This window comes from Mirounga leonina, unplaced genomic scaffold (assembly GCF_011800145.1).
Source record: "Mirounga leonina isolate KUSES-001 unplaced genomic scaffold, KU_Mleo_1.0 Mir_92, whole genome shotgun sequence".
Taxonomy (NCBI): domain Eukaryota; kingdom Metazoa; phylum Chordata; class Mammalia; order Carnivora; family Phocidae; genus Mirounga; species Mirounga leonina.
Genome location: NW_023270852.1, coordinates 26,377,697 through 26,396,286, shown reverse-complemented (window position 1 = coordinate 26,396,286; position 18,590 = coordinate 26,377,697).

Here is an 18,590-nt window from a genome sequence, read left to right as displayed (position 1 = left end):
GTTCTTTGATATGGAGCCCATGACACTGCTCTTCCCTGTGCTGTACGTGATGGTTGCTGGGTATCGTTCAGGCCTTGCTGAGATGAATCCAGGAGCTTGCCAGTGAGAGTGTTTGAGAAGCCAAAAACAAAAAGCAAAAGCCAAAATAATGCAGGGAGACAAAGGATATAAGCAAATGGTGCTATTGTGCTACTGGGAGGACCCAGGAGAAAAGTGGAAGGGGCTAGGGTAGTTTTCAAAGCAGAGATAAAGCCGAGGCTGACCTTCAAAGGATGAGTAAGAGTTAACCAGGCCAGGTAAGTGGGGAGGGCACCCCTGGAGGGGAAGCACATGAGCAAAGGAGGAGGCATGAAGATGCGTGTTGTATATAGATAGCCACACACAACTGAGTGTCATTACAGGGTGAAGTAAAGGGGAGAGCATGGTGGGAGACAGGGCTGGAGGGGGCTGTCAGACTCACCCCGAAGGGCAGAGGAAAAGGGTCCTATGAAGGAACTTGAGAGAACAAGATCAGAGGAATAAAAAGAGGAAAAAAAGAGAGTATGGTCTCCGAAATCAAGTTAGTCAAGAGGTAATTAGGAAGAAATGATTGACAGTCCGAAGTGTCCTAAAGATGCCCAAGGAAAACATTTCAAAAATCTTATCAACAGACTTGGCAATTAGATCACATATGACCTTTGCCAAATGAGTTTTGATGGAGTAGTGGGCACTGAAGACCACAAGGAATGGTGGCAGGTAGGGGTGAAAATAAAAAGAACAAGTGGAAATCATCTGAGAAGTCTGGCTCAGCAGAGTAGACAAGGGAAATAGAAGTGAGAAGGAATTGGAATTTTAAGAGAGGATGTATGCGTTTAAGGATAGGAGAGATTCTAGCAGAGGCTGTCAGGAAGGCGCAGGAGAGGTGGAATGAATAGCACGGAACCCTTGGGATGGGAAGGGGTGAGTTTCAACAGGAGAAGGGATGCCTCTTTCTCTGAGTTTAAAGGAGGGGTATCAGCATACATACAGGTGTAGCTATGTTGATGAGGAGGGAGCAGAGCTGTTCTTGTCTGACTGCCTCCATTTCCCTTATTAAGTAGGCAGCATGGTGATCCCCTAAAAGTGAGGAAGTGAGGAAAACAGAGGAGTTAGAAAGAGAAGGCCCATCTAGCAAGTCCCCATGAGAGGGCCGTTGGAGAGCATGGGACCTGTGCAGGCTGCAGGAAGTACACGAGGTCAAGTGTGGAAAGTGCACAGATCAGAGCCAGGCAAATAAAGGCCCCCAGTAAATGGGAGAAATTATCCCCAGGCAAGAAGAATCCTGAGGGCCTAACAAACCTCAAAGGGACAAAGTCCCAGGTGGGGGCAGTGATGGGTCTGAAGGCCAATCACATGTGGAGACTTGAAGGCAGATGTCTAAAGGAATGATTTTTTTTTTTTTTAGTAGTTTGAAAACATTGCTTTCTAGCATCTGGGTGTTCAGATTTGGAAGGAAGAGCCCAGTTCTCTAAAACAAAGAAAAATTGCAAATTCAGGAGCCATGTTGTAATTCCATAGGCAGAAACAACTCCAAACTCAGTCTCTCCTGTTAGGGACTGACTAACCTCAGAGACTCCAAATCCAGAAAGATTAAATTGATAAAGGGGACATCACACTGCAGCCTGAGGTGATGTGGTTCAACATAGAGGGGAAAAAACCCGATCCTGTTGCTCAGGTAGGTTGAATGGCTAGATCTACCTCAGGATGTTATCTTATTCAGTCTTCGAATGAGTCAGCAAAGTCGACAAAAACAAGGCTTTGTGAGCGTGTCCCCAGTTAAGCTGGATTTCTCAGGCAGGTGCAGGCAGTGTGTGCAAACACGCCAGTCCTTTTACTTGCTGGTGGCACCACGCCCGCCACGCCCCGGGGAGCAGGTTCAGAGGAGCAGCTCTGCTGTTGCACTCACCGGGGTCGATCCCACCAGCCCCACTCAAAGAGTCCCATCACCCTCCAAGCCACAGTTCTGTCATCTGTAAAATGTGGATGATATCAGCATCTATTTCCAAAGGTCCCTGTGAGCATTCAATGAGGTAATGCATATACAGCACTTAGCACTTTTGCCTTGCAGATGGAAAGTGGTCAGTAAATGTTAGTCCTTAATATTATGAGTAGCCTGGCTTTCCTAGAACTCATTCTCGGCTTTTTAATGTCCTTTCACCTGCTAAGTTGTTTCACTGATCCATGAGCCACAGTCAGATGAGGTCCCAGAAGATAGGGTGGCCATGTTGTTTTTACAATATCACAATTTGCTGAGCTCTGTGGATGACAAAGAGATGCCATTCAGACAGAATGCCTTCAAACAAAAGCAGCTAAGTGGGTCTCATTAGTAGCATTAGTGTCCTAAGGAGAGAAAAGCACAGCCTCTCCTTAGCTAGAGGTGTTCCAGACTGCTCTCTTTGAATACTGGAGTCAGAGGAGGAATAAGAGAGAAATTAAAAACCTATTAGCCCCAAACTGAGACTTTTCCCCCCTGAAGAATCAGAAAAATTAAAAAAGAATTGAAAAGGGAATAACTTTCTTATTATAGGTATCAGTGTTATTTAATGCTGTGTCTGTATGCCACTTCAAATCAGCTCAAGTACTCCCAGTTGTATGTGTCCCATGCTGGTCTAAGGCAGTCCATTTTACTCCTCATTTCAAAAGCTCTTCTAAGGTGGAGAGTGAGCTGTGTCAAGATGGGGAAGTGGCTAAGCAGGAGGGGCTCTGAGGCTGTACCCCTAAGTTAGAGCAGCTCTGCTCTTATTCAGTTATGTGAACTACTTCATTAAATTTTTTAAAAATTTATTTATTTGAGAGAGAGAGAGAGAGCATTAGCAGGGAGGAGGGGCAAGAGGGAGAGAGAGGGAGAAGTAGGCTCCCAGCTGAGCAGGGAGCCCAAGGACATGGGACTCCATCCCAGGACCCTGGGATCATGCCCTGAGCTAAAGGCAGATGCTTAACTGACTGAGCCATCCAGGCATCCCAGTACTTCATTTTTTAAAGGGTTACATTGCTAGAAAAGAAAAATCTTGAAAGCCACCAGCCTACTGATTAATAGCATCCATTTATCATACATCTGCTATGGGCCGGATACTTTATATACTTTAAACTTCTCTCTACAAGGTAGCTTACTAATGGAAGAGGCAGCTGATACTCTGAAAGATGAAGGAACCCATCTAAAGTAATTCAGCTAGTAAGTGTTAGAATTGGCATTGCAACCTAGTCTGTCTGCTCCCTTTCCACTTGTACATCTTGCTCTGGAATTCTTTCAATTCAACAAACATTTATTAAGATTCTACTACTTTCTAAGCTCTTGTTAGATTCTGGGATTAGAAACTCACAATCTATTGGAATAGAAAGGCATGTGAATAAATATTTACGCAAGTGTTTTGGAATGCTATGCTCCAATGAAACATGGAGCGAAGAGTGGTGAGTTCCAAGTGATGGGGTGAGAGAGTGGTCATTTAGGCTTCTTACAGGTGGTGATGCTACAGGGCGCAGTGACAAAGAGGAATGTTGGGAAAGAGGACAATGGAGAGTGAGGAAGCCAGAGTTTATCAGGCTTTGTATGTCATCCATGCAAAGACATAGAACCCTGGAGTCTGAGAATTGCATCATTTAACTGACTTACACTTTTTCTCCCCCTGTTCACTCTCCTCTAATATTCAGTTGTTTTGAAAATTCCAGCCTTACCTAAAGAATCTGTGGAAGAGATTTGTTGCCATTTTAGGAGGAAAATGGAAAGATGTCTGAAGAAAGATAGAAAGGTATTTGGAGGAGTAGCCCCCCTCCCACCAAGGTGTATGGACTTTAGACAGTGGGGAGCCAGTGAAGGATTATAATGCTAATTTATCATACTGTAGCTCTGAAGTCAAGTAGGGCCTCCTTGACCCACAAGATCCAGCTAAACCGGCCTCCCAGCTCCAATTTCACAGCCTGGGGAAGCCCTGTGTCTCCCCCAGTATTTGTTTCCCGAAGACTGATTCTCTCATGGCTCATTTGTCTGTAGATTTTGTCTTCCTCCAGTGCCGTCTTTGTGTTGCACCAAGGATGACCCCAACCAGACATGAAAGTCAATGTCCAAAAGAATTCACTCACATAAAAGCACAAGTGAGCATTGTAGATTTGACTAAAGATTTCTTAGAGGCGTCAGGAGATTTTACAGCAGTCACATGAAGCTCCACTTTTAGACAATCCTATTCTCTGCAAATTGGTCTTTCATGCAGTATCCAGCCCAAAGCACCTTTCCTCATTTCCTGGATTATCTGTTGGAACATCAAATTCTTCTCTCAATTACTGAAAAATTCATCCATTTCCCAGACCCAGGAACAGATCTGGACTAGGGCCCAAGGATTAAGATCAACTTCAAGGGCGCCTGGGTGGCTCAGTTGGTTAAGCGACTGCCTTCGGCTCAGGTCATGATCCTGGAGTCCCTGGATCGAGTCCCACATCGGGCTCCCTGCTCGGCAGGGAGTCTGCTTCTCCCTCTGACCCTCCCGACCCTCCCCCCTCTCATGCTCTCTCTATCTCAGTCTCTCTCTCAAATAAATAAATAAAATCTTTAAAAAAAAAAAGATCAACTTCAAGCCTTAAACACTTATAAAAGCTTGTTCAGTCCATCTCCCACAACTTTCAGGCCAAAATACATTCTTCATAAGAGGAATCCTGGTGCATAATTTTCCCTATCTGGTTATTAAAGAATTAAGATAAGAGTAGGCTTTTGATCCAAAAGATCCAGGGACCCCTGGGTGGCTCAGTCGGTTAAGCATCTGTCTTTGGCTCAGGTCATGATCCCAGGGTCCTAGGATTGAGTCCTGCTCAGCAGGGAGCCTACTCCTCCCTTTCCTTCTGCCTGCCACTCCCCCTGCTTATGCTCTCTCACTCTGACAAATAAATAAAATCTTAGAAAAGAGTAAAGCCGGGCGCTTGGGTGGCTCAGTCGTTAAGTGTCTGCCTTTGGCTCAGGTCATGATCTCAGGGTCCTGGGGTCGAGCCCCACATCGGGCTCCCTGCTCAGCGGGAGGCCTGCTTCTCCTTCTTCCACTCTCCCTGCTTGGGTTCCCTCTCTTGCTGTCTCTCTCTCTGTCAAATAAATAAATACAATCTTAAAAAAAAAAAAAGAGTAAAGCCATAACAATGTTTGTAGTGGATGACCTCCCTACAAGAATAAAATCCCCCTCTTTAATCCCTGGGGGAAAAATGTGTCAGAACCAACTTTAGATAGTCAGGAGAGGGGATTCGTTTTCAGTCTTGTCAATGGAAAGAGTCAAGGTGATTAAAAGAAGATCCTAGGTGGTGGGGTGTCAATATGGCATCACCCATGCAACAATGGGATGGGAGCTTTAATTTTTTTTAATATTTTATTTATTTATTTGAGAGAGAGAGAAAAACAAGCAATGGGGAGGGGCAGAGGGAGGGAGAGAGAGAGAGAAGCAGACTCCCTGCTGATCAGGAAGCCCAATGCAGGGCTTGATCCCAGGACCCAGAGATCATGACCTGAACTAAAGGCAGAGGCTTAACCGACTGAGCCACCCAGGCGCCCCGGGATGAGAGCTTTAAAGTGAGGGTCTAGGCAAAGGCTCTGGGAAGTGATGTCAGCTCATTCGGGTAGTTAGCTCATTGCCATTCATGGATCCTTTCTGATACCGGAAGAGGAGAAATCCTGAGAACAATTCAGCTTAGGTGGAGTCAGAGCCTATGCTTTGAATCCCTCACCTCTTGAGTCTGGAGATGGTAAAGGAATGAACTTTATTTGAAACATCCTTTGGTGGTAAGAGTAGAGGACCCTGGGAAAGATGATGGGAGGTCTGTCTGGGTTGTGGGGAATTTTGGTACAGATTCTACGTCTAAGGGACCTCAAGGGCCAGAAGAGGATTTTGCATCTTACTTGTTTATTTTGACTGGTGTACAAAGTGGTCTGATGAGGTACCTTTTTTGAAATCCATGGGTAAGGCTGAGGGAGGAAAATGTCTCTCCTCTCTCTCTCCATCAGGCCACCATGCAGAAAGCAGAATCCATTAGAGTATCTTCTCTGCCCTTTTTAATTCTTTCTCCTTGTCAGGCTTTCTGTAGACATTCTCTAAGTGGTACAAGGCTCAGTTACCTTCTCTGATAAGCTAAGATCTCTTTTTTATACCCCGGTTATCTGGTATGTCTTTTCTTTTAAATGGAGCATGGTGTGGGGTTGTTGAAGGGAGAGGAAGAGGAGGGGACAGACAGGGTCTCTTGCACCTCTGTGAGTCCTGAATGACATAGGTCTTGCTCTGGCTTCAGATCAGATATGCAAGATCCATGGGAGTCAGAGGCAATCACACCAACCCATCAGAGTTTTGCTGCCCTCAGGAAGAATCCCTGGTACTGACACCAGGAGCACAGCCTGAAGAGCTGGTGGCTGGTCAGAACCTCACTGGTAGAAATTTTGTGTTTATTTTTTATTTTTTTGAATATTTTTTTTAAAGATTTATTTATTTATTTATTTATTTATTTATTTATTTATTTATTTATTTGACAGCAAGAGAGCGAGATAGCGAGAGCAGGAACACAAGCAGGGGGAGTGGGAGAGGGAGAAGCAGGCTTCCCGCCGAGCAGGGAGCCCGATGTGGGGATCACGACCCGAGCTGATGGCAGACGCTTAACGACTGAGCTACCCAGGCGCCCAGAAATTTTGTGTTTAAACTTGGCCTGCAACCAGCTGTGTCCCCATCCCTCACCTAACCCAGTTCTCTCAGACAAAAGAGAATGGGGGTGGAGGGTGGGGATTACATTGCAAATGACACCACGAGCTTCTAGAATATTATCCAAAATTATTTCACAGCAGAAGGAAATGGATGGGTTCAAAGATACAGGAAGAAATCAGAAGCCTTCACTCTGAGGCAATTTGGTCTCATCTACAGCAAATAAGCCATGAGTGACTAGACCTTTCCCATATTCTTGCTCCATTCCCACATTCCATGAAAAACATTACACCAGTACAGCCTTGTTTCACTTTTCTGTTTCCCAGCCAGAACACTGATATGACAGGTCAAGTTATCAGTAAGGGTGAAGGCCAGGGCTGGCCACTCATCAGCAGGCCCAGGGCCCATGAGAGCAGTGGCCAGCGGGACCCTGCCAACCCAAGCACACAGTAGCAATAGCAGTGGCAGTGGGCATGTAGTTCCAGCAATAATTTCTCTCCCTAGTGCATGGGAGTTTGGGGGCTGGGTGGTCAGTAGAACCTCAAGCCCAGACAATTCTACTTTCACTCTGCCCGCTAATTACTGCACCACTTACATCTCCTGGCCTTGATCATTGTAAGATTCGGGTTCATGTGGTGTTTTGTTTGTGCATCTTTCTGAAAGGTAGCCACATATATATATTTATAATGGGTTCAAAAATCTACAAAATAACTTCTCTTAAACTGTATGTGATTTCTATTTTGTGCTATTCTTCTATCGGGTGGTAGAAAGTTAATCTCAGTCTGTTTGAGCATGCCCACTTTTTTTCCCTGGAGATGCTTCTAAGTGGTACATGGAGGTACAGAGTGCATTGGATCTGTGAGGCTATGTGCCTGTGCTGGTATCTGCTGAGATGTCCAACAACCTTTTGGGTCCTCAATCATCTATCCACATGGGGTGCTTTTGAGTTAGTCTTCACTTGGACCTGAAAGCCCCTTTGGGGTTTGTGACAGTCTTGGCCTCTCGAATGATTCTGCAACTCCAGTGCCACATCAGGACACAGGGCATTCTCTGACTGTCTAAAACTCCACCTGCCTACACAAAGGCAATCATTTCTTCTTGAACAACTTTCCAGCTTTCCAGACACAAGTTTTCTTTACACTTAAAGCCTACCAACATCCTATTGGGGGTGCTTTGGGCAGAACACCCAACAGGAAGTGACTTAGAGCATAAGGTTACCTATTATCCTCCATGGCAAGAAGTCTAGAAGTCAGGGGTAATAAGAAGACTGACTTTTAGTCTCTCGTAACATTTCAGCAACATAACAATGTCATCGAGGACCCATGTACTTCCCACATCTCTCTGTGCCACTCTCAGCATGTGGACAGTTATCCTGAGGCTTTTTCCACATGGTTGGAGATGGCTGTCACTGTCTCAGACATTACCTTCTCACACAGCCATTCCAAAGGCAGGGGAAAAAAGCCTCCCATATCTTTATTTTTTTTTATTTTTAATTTTTTCCCCATATCTTTATTTTTTAAACTGAAGAATGTGAAAGACGAAACAGACTGTCTAATAAGAAAATGATTTTATTCAAGATATTGCAATAGGAAGAGTGTTCATGAATGAGAAAGTTCTCCAAGAAAAGGTACGGGGCCTGGAATTTCAATAGAGGCAGGTCAACAAGAGGGTCATCCACCGTCTCATAAGGTCATGAAGAAGGATGGAGATCGGTCTTCAGTATACGGAAAAGCTTTGAGGTAGCTGTTTCTTGGGACATAAGAGTGAAAGGATTTCAGAGAACAAAAGTGTGGGGAAATTTCTTACCTATCTCTGTTTTCTGTGAGCACAGGGCTCAGGTAAAGTTCAATACTATCAGTCTGCCCTTTTGTTCAAAATGAATGAATATTGCTTGTCACTGAACAACTCAAGGGTGATCATGAACTCTCCAAGTGGAGTAAAGCAGGGTCTAAGAAGTAGCCTTTCTAGGACTTTCAGTTGCCTCTACTCCTGCAAAACCAGTTGAGCCATCCGCAAAGAGATGGTAGCAAAAGTTGATTATTTTACAGTCCTGGAAATCAGGCATCTTAAAAGAAGGATGTTTAAAGTGCAAAAGGAAACTATTAATTAGGTTTGTATTAAAGTAAAGAACCAAGAGTTGAACACTGAGTGTAACCAATCCAGTGGATTCCAACAGGCCAGTGGAGGTGAATCATCCAGTTATGCAGGATCACTCATTGAGTGTCTCAAAACTCTTGAGCTAGGATGTTGATGCTCTTGGTGATGTTGTCCACAATCTAGGTTAGCTCTCATATAAATGCACGAATGACCCAAGCATTTTGTCAGACTTCCTTAGTGGTCCAGACTTGTCCTGACTCACCCATGGTCTGCTGCAATGGTGAGTCCTTCGAGATTTACATACAAGTTACTGTGAGATTTATATCATTTTATAGGGCTTTTTCAGATCCTGGGAAGAATAGCCAGCTGCAAGGCAACCTAGAGTCCCAATACGGATCTGGACAGTCAGGTTATAGTTCTCAGTAATGCCATTAGGTGGGAGGGAGAGAGATTAGAAAAGTTAGTTTGGAAGATTGCAGCCAGATATTGAAGGAATCTGGAATAATCGAAAATTTGGGAAATATTGACAGTTTGGGCAAGGTAACAGGATCCAGTCCAATTTGCAGGTAAGTATCAAAACTGGTTTTTCCATAGGGAGGAAAGAAGTCAATTAATCTCTCCCACACAAGACTGAGTTTGCATATCAATCACCTATAATTTACAAAGAGGCAGAAAATACCTCAAAGACAATAAAAATCTCATAAATAAACTCATCAAACGTATCCAGCTCTGACCACAGTAAAATCCCCTTTTAGGAGCTTTCTGCGAATTTCACTACACATTACACATTCCTTATAGTACAACTTCTCATGGTGGCAAAAGAGAACATATTCATTAATAGCCCAAATATATATAGCCTCTCTGCAGCTTATAAAAATAAGAAGCTAAAGTAAATGAATTAAATTATACTTAGTAATACTGTTTCGGTATTCTATCTTTTTTTTTAATTTATTTTTTTTTCAATTTTTTCTAATTATTATGTTATGTTAATCACCGTACATTCCATTATTAGTTTTTGATGTAGTGTTCCATGATTCATTGTTTGCGTATAACACCCAGTGCTCCATGCAGAACGTGCCCTCCTCAATACCCACCACCAGGCTAACCCATCCTCCCACCCCCCTCCCCTCTAGAACCCTCAGTTTGTTTTTCAGAGTCCATCGTCTCTCATGGTTCATCTCCCCCTCTGACTTCCCCCCCTTCATTCTTCCCCTCCTGCTATCTTCTTCTTCTTCCTCTTCTAACATATAATGTATTATTTGTTTCAGAGGTACAGATCTGTGATTCAACAGTCTTGCACAATTCATAGCGCTCACCATAGCACATACCCTCCCCAATATCTATCACCCAGCCACCCCATCCCTCCCACCCCCCACAACTCCAGCAACTCTCAGTTTGTTTCCTGAGATTAAGAATTCCTCATATCAGTGAGGTCATATGATATATGTCTTTCTCTGATTGTCTTATTTCACTCAGCATAACACTCTCCAGTTCCATGCACGTTGTTGCAAATGGCAAGATTTCATTTCTTTTGATGGCTGCATAACATTCCATTGTATAAATATACCACATCTTCTTCATCCATTCATCTGTCGATGGACATCTTGGCTCTTTCCACAGTTTGGCTATTGTGGACATTGCTGCTATAAACATCGGGGTGCACATACCCCTTCAGATCCCTACATTTGTATCTTTGGAGTAAATACCCAGTCGTGCAATTGCTGGATCGTATGGTAGCTCTATTTTCAACTTTTTGAGGAACCTCCACACTGTTTTCCAGAGTGGTTGCACTAGCTTGCATTCCCACCAACAGTGTAGGAGGGCTCCCCTTTCTCCACATCCCCACCAACATCTGTTGATTCCTGACTTGTTAATTTTAGCCATTCTGACTGGTGTGAGGTGACATCTCATTGAGGTTTTGATTTGGATTTCCCTGATGCCGAGCCATGTTGAGCACTTTTTCATGTGTCTGTTGGCCATTTGGATGTCTTCTTTGGAAAAATGTCTGTTCATGTCTTCTGCCCATTTCTTGATTGGATTCTTTGTTCTTTGGGTGTTGAGTTTAAGACGTTCTTTATAGATTTTGGATACTAGCCCTTTATCTGATATTTCATTTGCAAATATCTTCTCCCATTTTGTCGGTTGTCTTTTGGTTTTGTTGACTATTTCCTTTGCTTTGCAAAAGCTTTTTATCTTGTTGAGGTCCCAATAGTTCATTTTTGCCCTCGCTTCCCTTGCCTTTGGTGATGTTTCTAGGAAGAAGTTGCTGCGGCTGAGGTCGAAGAGACTGCTGCCTGTGTTCTCCTTTAGGATTTTGATGGACTCCTGTCTCACATTGAGGTCTTTCAACCATTTGGAGTCTATTTTTGTGTATGGTGTAAGGAAATGGTCCAGTTTCATTCTTCTGCATGTGGCTATCCAATTTTCCCAATACCATTTGTTGAAGAGACTGTCTTTTTTCCATTGGACATTCTTTCCTGCTTTGTCGAAGATGAGTTGACCATAGAGTTGAGAGTCCATTTCTGGGCTCTCTATTCTGTTCCATTGATCTATGTGTCTGTTTTTGTGCCAGTACCATACTGTCTTGATGATGACAGCTTTGTAATAGAGCTTGAAGTCCGGAATTGTGATGCCGCCGGCTTTGCTTTTCTTTTTCAACATTCCTCTGGCTATTCAGGGTCTTTTCTGGTTCCATACAAATTTTAGATTTATTTGTTCCATTTCTTTAAAAAATGTGGATGGTATTTTGATGGGGATTGCATTGAATGTGTAGATTGTTCTAGGTAGCATTGACATCTTCACAATATTTGTTCTTCCAATCCATGAGCATGGAATGTTTTTCCATTTCTTTGTGTCTTCCTCAATTTCTTTCATGAGTATTTTATAGTTTTCTGAGTACAGATCCTTTGCCTCTTTGGTTAAATTTATTCCTAGGTATCTTATGGTTTTGGGTGCAATTGTAAATGGGATCGACTCCTTAATTTCTTTCTTCTGTCTTGTTGTTGGTGTATAGGAATGCCACTGATTTCTGTGCATTGATTTTATGTCCTGCCACTTTACTGAATTCCTGTATGAGTTCTAGCAGTTTTGGGGTGGAGTCTTTGGGGTTTTCCACATAAAGTATCATATCATCTACAAAGAGTGAGAGTTTGACTTCTTCTTTGCCGATTCAGATGCCTTTGATTTCTTTTTGTTGTCTGATTGCTGTGGCTAGGATTTCTAATACTTTGTTGAATAGCAGTGGTGATAGTGGATATCCCTGCTGCGTTCCTGACCTTACGGGGAAGCTCTCAGTTTTTCCCCATTGAGAATGATATTCGCTGTGGGTTTTTCATAGATGGCTTTTATGATATTGAGGTATGTACCCTCTATCCCTATACTCTGAAGAGTATTGATCAAGAAAGGATGCTGTACTTTGTCAAATGCTTTTTCTGCATCTATTGAGAGGATCATATGATTCTTGTTCTTACTGTTATTAATGTATTGTAGAATGTTGATTGATTTGTGGATGTTGAACCAACCTTGCAGCCCAGGGATAAATCCCACTTGGTCGTGGTGAAGAATCCTTTTAATGTACTGTTGGATCCTATTGGCTAGTATTTTGGTGAGAATTTTTGCATCCATGTTCATCAAGGATATTGGTCTGTCATTCTCCTTTTTGATGGGGTCTTTGTCTGGTTTGGGGATCAAGGTAATGGTGGCCTCATAAAACGAGTTTGGAAGTTTTCCTTCCATTTCTATTTTTTGGAACAGTTTCAGAAGAATAGGTATTAATACTTCTTTAAATGTTTGGTAGAATTTCCCTGGGAAGCCATCTGGCCCTGGGCTTTTGTTTGTTGGGAGATTTTTGATGACTGCTTCAATTTCCTTAGTGGTTATAAGTCTGTTTAGGTTTTCTATTTTTTCCTGGTTCAGTTTTGGTAGTTGATACACCTCTAGGAATGCATCCATTTCTTCCAGGTTATCTAATTTGCTGGCATAGAGTTGCTCATAATATGTTCTTAGAATTGTTTGTATTTCTTTGGTGTTGGTTGTGATCTCTCCTCTTTCATTCATGATTTTGTTGATTTGGGTCCTTTCTCTTTTCTTTTTGATAAGTCTGGCCAGGGGTTTATCAATCTTGTTAATTCTTTCAAAGAACCAGCTCCTAGTTTCGTTGATCTGTTCTACTGTTCTTCTGGTTTCTATTTCATTGATTTCTGCTCTGATCTTTATTATTTCTCTTCTCCTGCTGGGTTTAGGCTTTATTTGCTGTTCTTTCTCCAGCTCCTTTAGGTGTAGGGTTAGGTTGTGTACTTGAGACCTTTCTTGTTTCTTGAGAAAGGCTCGTATTGCTATATACTTTCCTCTTAGGACTGCCTTTGCTGCATCCCAAAGATTTTGAATAGTTGTGTTTTCATTTTCATTGGTTTCCACGAATTTTTTTAATTCTTCTTTAATTTCCTGGTTGACCCATTCATTCTTCAGTAGGATGCTCTTTAGCCTCCATGTATTTGAGTTCTTTCCAACTTTCCTCTTGTGATTGAGTTCTAGTTTCAAAGCATTGTGGTCTGAAAATAGGCAGGGAATGATCCCAATCTTTTGGTTCCAGTTGAGACCTGATTTATGACCTAGGATGTGATCTATTCTGGAGAATGTTTCATGGGCACTAGAGAAGAATGTGTATTCTGTTGCTTTGGGATGGAATGTTCTGCATATATTTGTGAAGTCCATTTGGTCTAGTGTGTCATTTAAAGTCTTTATTTCCTTGTTGATCTTCTGCTTAGATGATCTGTCCATTTCAGTGAGGGGGTGTTAAAATCCCCCACTATTATTGTATTGTTGTCGATGTGTTTCTTTGCTTTTGTTATTAATTGGCTTATATAATTGGCTGCTCCCATGTTAGGGGCATATTTATAATTGTTAGATCTTCTTGTTGGATAGACCCTTTAAGTAGGATATAGTGTCCTTCCTCATCTCTTATTACAGTCTTTGGTTTAAAATCTAATTAGTCTGATATAAGGATTGCCACCCCAACTTTCTTTTGGTGTTCATTAGCATGGTAAATGGTTTTCCACCCTTTCACTTTCAATCTGGGGGTGTCTTTGAGTCTAAAATGAGTCTCTTGCAGACAGCATATCAATGGGTCTTGTTTTTTTATCCGATCTGATAGCCTGTGTGTTTTGATTGGGGCATTTAGCCCATTTACATTCAGGGTAACTATTGAAAGATAGGAATTTAGTGCCACTGTGTTGCCTGTAAGGTGACTGTTACTGTATATTGTCTGTGTTCCTTTCCGGTTTATGTTGCTTTTAGGCTCTCTCTTTGCTTAGAGGACCCCTTTCAAGATTTCTTGTAGGGTTGGTTTTGTGTTTGCAAATTCCTTTAGTTTTTGTTTGTCCTGGAAGCTTTTTATCTCTCCTTCTATTTTTAATGACAGCCTAGCTGGATATAGTGTTCTTGGCTGCATATTTTTCTCATTTAGTGTTCTGGATATATCATGCCAGTCCTTTCTGGCCTGCCAGGTCTCTGTGGATAGGTCTGTTGCCAATCTAATGTTTCTACCATTGTAGGTTACATATCTCTTCTCCTGAGCTGCTTTCAGGATTTTTTCTTTGTCTATGAGACTCGTAAGTTTTACTATTAGATGTTGGGGAGTTGACCTATTTTTATTGATTTTGAGAGGGGTTCTCTGTGCTTCTTGGATTTTCATGCCTGTTTCTTTCCCCAAATTAGGGAAGTTCTCTGCTATAATTTGCTCCATTATACCTTCTGGCCCTCTCTCTCTTTCTTCTTCTTCTGGGATCCCAATTATTCTAATGTTGTTTCTTCTTATGGTATCGCTTATCTCTCGAATTCTGCCCTCGTGATCCAGTAGTTGTTTATCTCTCTGTTTCTCAGCTTCTTTATTTTCCATCATTTGGTCTTCTATCTCACTGATTCTCTCTTCTGCCTCATTTATTCTAGCAGTTAGGGCCCCCATTTTTGATTGCACCTCATTAATAGCCTTTTTGATTTTGACTTGGTTAGATTTTAGTTCTTTTATTTCTCCAGAAAGGGTTTCTCTAATAACTTCCATGCTTTTTTCAAGCCCATCTAGTATCTTTAAAGTGATGATTCTGAACTCTAGATCTGACATCGTACTAATGTCCATATTGAGTAGGTCCCTGGCAGTCGGTACTACCTCTTGTTCTTTTTGTTGAGGTGATTTTTTCCGTCTTGTCATTTTGTCCAGAGAAGAACAGATGAATGAGAGAACAAAATGCTAACAGGGTAACAATGTCCCCAGAAAATATACTCTAAACAAATCAGAAAAGACCTGAAGCTGGGGGAAAAGAAAGAAAAAAGAAAAAGAAGAAAAAAGAAAAAGAAAAAGATAAAAACAAACAAAAACAGAACAAAACAGAAAAAACCAGAATATGATCAAATATGATCAGGCTAGTGCATAGATCAGTGCCACATACTAGATTTTGGGTGTATTTTGGTCTGTTAGGAGAAAGTGCCTCCCAAAATTTTAAAGAAAGAAAAACTTAAATACATACAAAAATAAGGGCTGATATGATGAAGGGATGGGATATGACTGTAAAGATGGAAATTATAAAAAATTTTATAAAAGGAATTGATAAGAAGTTGTTTGAAAAAAGAAAGAAGAGGATTTTAAAAAAAAGGAAAAAAAAAGGGAGAGAATGTGATCAGGCAGGAGAGTAGAACAAAACCATACACTAGAGATTTAGGGTATATTTTTATCTGTTAGAAGAAACTATCTCAAAATTTTAAAGAGAGAACAACTTATATATATATGCCAAAAATAAGGGTAACTACTATGAAGGGATAGAATATGACTCTAAAAATGAAAAATAAAAATGTTTTTTAAAAAAAGGATTGATAAGATGTTGGTTGAAAAAGGGAAAAAGAAAAATTAAAAAAAAAAAAAGACAGTTAAAAAAAATTTAGCTTTGAAAGACTAAAGAATCATGGTAAAAAAGCCATGGATTCTAAGTGCATTATTCCCCTAGTGCTGGAGTTCTGCCGTTCTCATTGATCGGTAAACTTGGTCTTGGCTGGCTGTTCTCGCTGATCTTCTGGGAGAGGGGCCTGTTGCCATGGTTCCCAAATGTCTTTGCCAGAGGCGGAATTGCCCTGCCCTTGCCCGGTCTGGGCTAAGTAATCTGCTCGGGTTTGCTCTCAGGAGCTTTTGTTCCCTGCAAGCTTTCCGTATAGCTTTGGAGGCGGAGAGTGAAAATGGCGGCCTCCCAATCTCCGCCCCGGAGGAGCCGAGAACTCGGGGCCCCGCTCCTCAGTGAGCCCCCAGAGAAAAGCAGTCAGTCACTCCCATCTCCCGGGTCTCCAGCTGCACCCCATGCTCACCCGGCCTGTGACCGAGCATTTCTATCTCTGGCACCCGACTTGGTATGGAGTCTCCAAACCCAGCAGATCCCTGCGGTGAGCTCCTGCGCCGCTCCTCCCAGGGGAGGAAGGGGAGTCTCCCCGGATCTGCCGCTTCTTGGGACCCTGCTGGAAGAGCAGTGGCCTGACTGTGCCGCGGATCACGGTTTATGGCAACCCCGAGCTGAGAGCCCGCGCCTGGGCTCCGCCTCTGCAGCCGGCTTCCCCGCTCTGATACCTGGGAGCTCTGCCGCACTCAGGCACCCCGGTCTTTCTGTGACCCCGAGGGTCCTGAGACCACACTGTCCCGGAGGGTTCCACCCCCGCTTAGCCACCAGAGTGACATCCCTCGGCGGAGCAGACTTTTAAAAGTTCCGATTTTGTGCTCCGCGGCTCTATCACTTGCCAGAAGCGGCTGATGGAGGCCCCGCCCCCGCCGTCTATCCTCCCGAATATCGCCTCGGATTCACTTCTCCGCACGTCCTACCTTCCAGAAAGTGGTCGCTTTTCTGTTCAGAGAGTTGTTGCCATTCTTTTCTTCGATCTCCTGTTGAGTTCGTGGGTGTTCAGAATGGTTTGATCCCTATCCAGCTGAATTCCTGAGACCAGAAGAAATCCAGGTCTCCTACTCCTCCGCCATCTTGCTCCGCCTCCAGAAATAGGCTTTTAAAAAAATGGTAAGGCAATGAAAGGTGACTATATAAATTTAAGTAATGGAGTTATAAAAAAAAATCAGATATAAATTACTTATAATTCCTCCATAATCACATTTATGCATTTTGTCGTTTCTCCTTCCAGATTTTTGTCCTTATTGTCTACACGTGTGCCTGCACAGATGCAAACACACATGCTCAAAAACACAATAAAAAACATGTAGAATTGTATTATGTTCATTTTCCATGTTAATAACTATGGCTTTTCATAAACATGAGCTTGTAACTATTGTGATGTTTTTCTTTTTTTTTTTTTTAAGATTTTATTTATTTATTTGACAGAGAGAGACACAGTGAGAGAGGAAACACAAGCAGTGGGAGTGAGAGAGGGAGAAGCAGCCTTCCTACAGAGCATGGAGCCCAATATGGGGCTCGATCCCAGGACCCTGGGATCATGACCTGAGCCGAAGGCAGACACCTAATGACTGAGCCACCCAGGTGCCCCTTGTGATGTTTTTCTAACCTAGTGATTTGGTGAGCAATTGAAGGAGGTAAAATGACTAGGATGAAATGAAAACAAGAGCAAAGCCAATGCAAATTTGCAAAAAATGACACATTGTGAGTGCCTAATGATTGCTGAAAACTATTTGCAAGGTTCCACGGAAGCCTACTATTTCCTCCTCTGAAAGACTGACGTTTTCCACAAGAGTTTGGAAATTGACACAGATGACTTGAGGATGTCTGGTCGGCCCTTACTAAAGAGACTTCCCTCTTCTAAAGAGGCCTTGGTCACAGCTCAAAAATCCTTTGGGCCAGCAGTGTTTATTTGAACATGGTTTCAAAGGTAGGAAGGAAGAGGATGGAAGGAAAACCCAAAAGTGCTTATTTAAGTTGACGATTTATTTGGAGAAAGCAAGTTTCATATCCAAGCCAATCTAGAGTTGTTCCCAAAGTCAACCGTTAAAAGAGCCAGAGCAAACATGCAGACCAAGTCTGCCAGGGTGCCATTGTCTGTCAGGGAATCTAGCTTTGGGAAGGACATGAAGAACACTTTCTGGCTCAAGCCTCCCCTTTTACTGGACTTAATTCCTCACAGCACTAGAATCTCCACGTGTCTGTGGGCTGGAGGCCTTGCTCATAAGGAGACTGTGTTTGCAGAATCGATGAGAGGAAAGGCAACTGACAATCTCAACCAGAGGCCCATTTTAAGGACTCTCCCAGCACGGGCATGCTGAGTGAGTGTGGCTCCTTCAAAATAAGGCCTGGGCCGAGTGCTGTCTTGTTCTACTTGGACACCACTGCTCAGAACAGCCTTGGAATTCTTCTTTGCAAACTTTCTTTAGAGGCCCACAAGAAAAATCCAATTCATTTTTTTATAGTACCCCCTGAGATATATATATAGATAGATATTGCCATGAGGATCTTATTTAGAATTCAAAAAAAACTAGGCTTGGAGTTGGACAAATCTGTGTATGAATTCCAATTTATCTACTTCATAGCTGTGTGACCTTGGTTAAGGCACACACTCTCCAAATTTCTTAATTCCCTTATCTATAGAGGATCCCGATTCTTACTTACTTCCATCATATATCATGTGGGAAATTACCTTTATGCCATGGCCACCTCCAGGGTCACTACCAGGCTAACTGGTACTTCCTACCAGAGGCCATGGAACAGAGTCACTCACTAACCAAATTAAGACACTCAAATCACACATATTATAAAATAAGTTTAAAACACACAGTGAGAAGCAAGGGTGTGGGGGGAAGATTAGCGCTCTAAGATAGGGTATGAACACCATCCA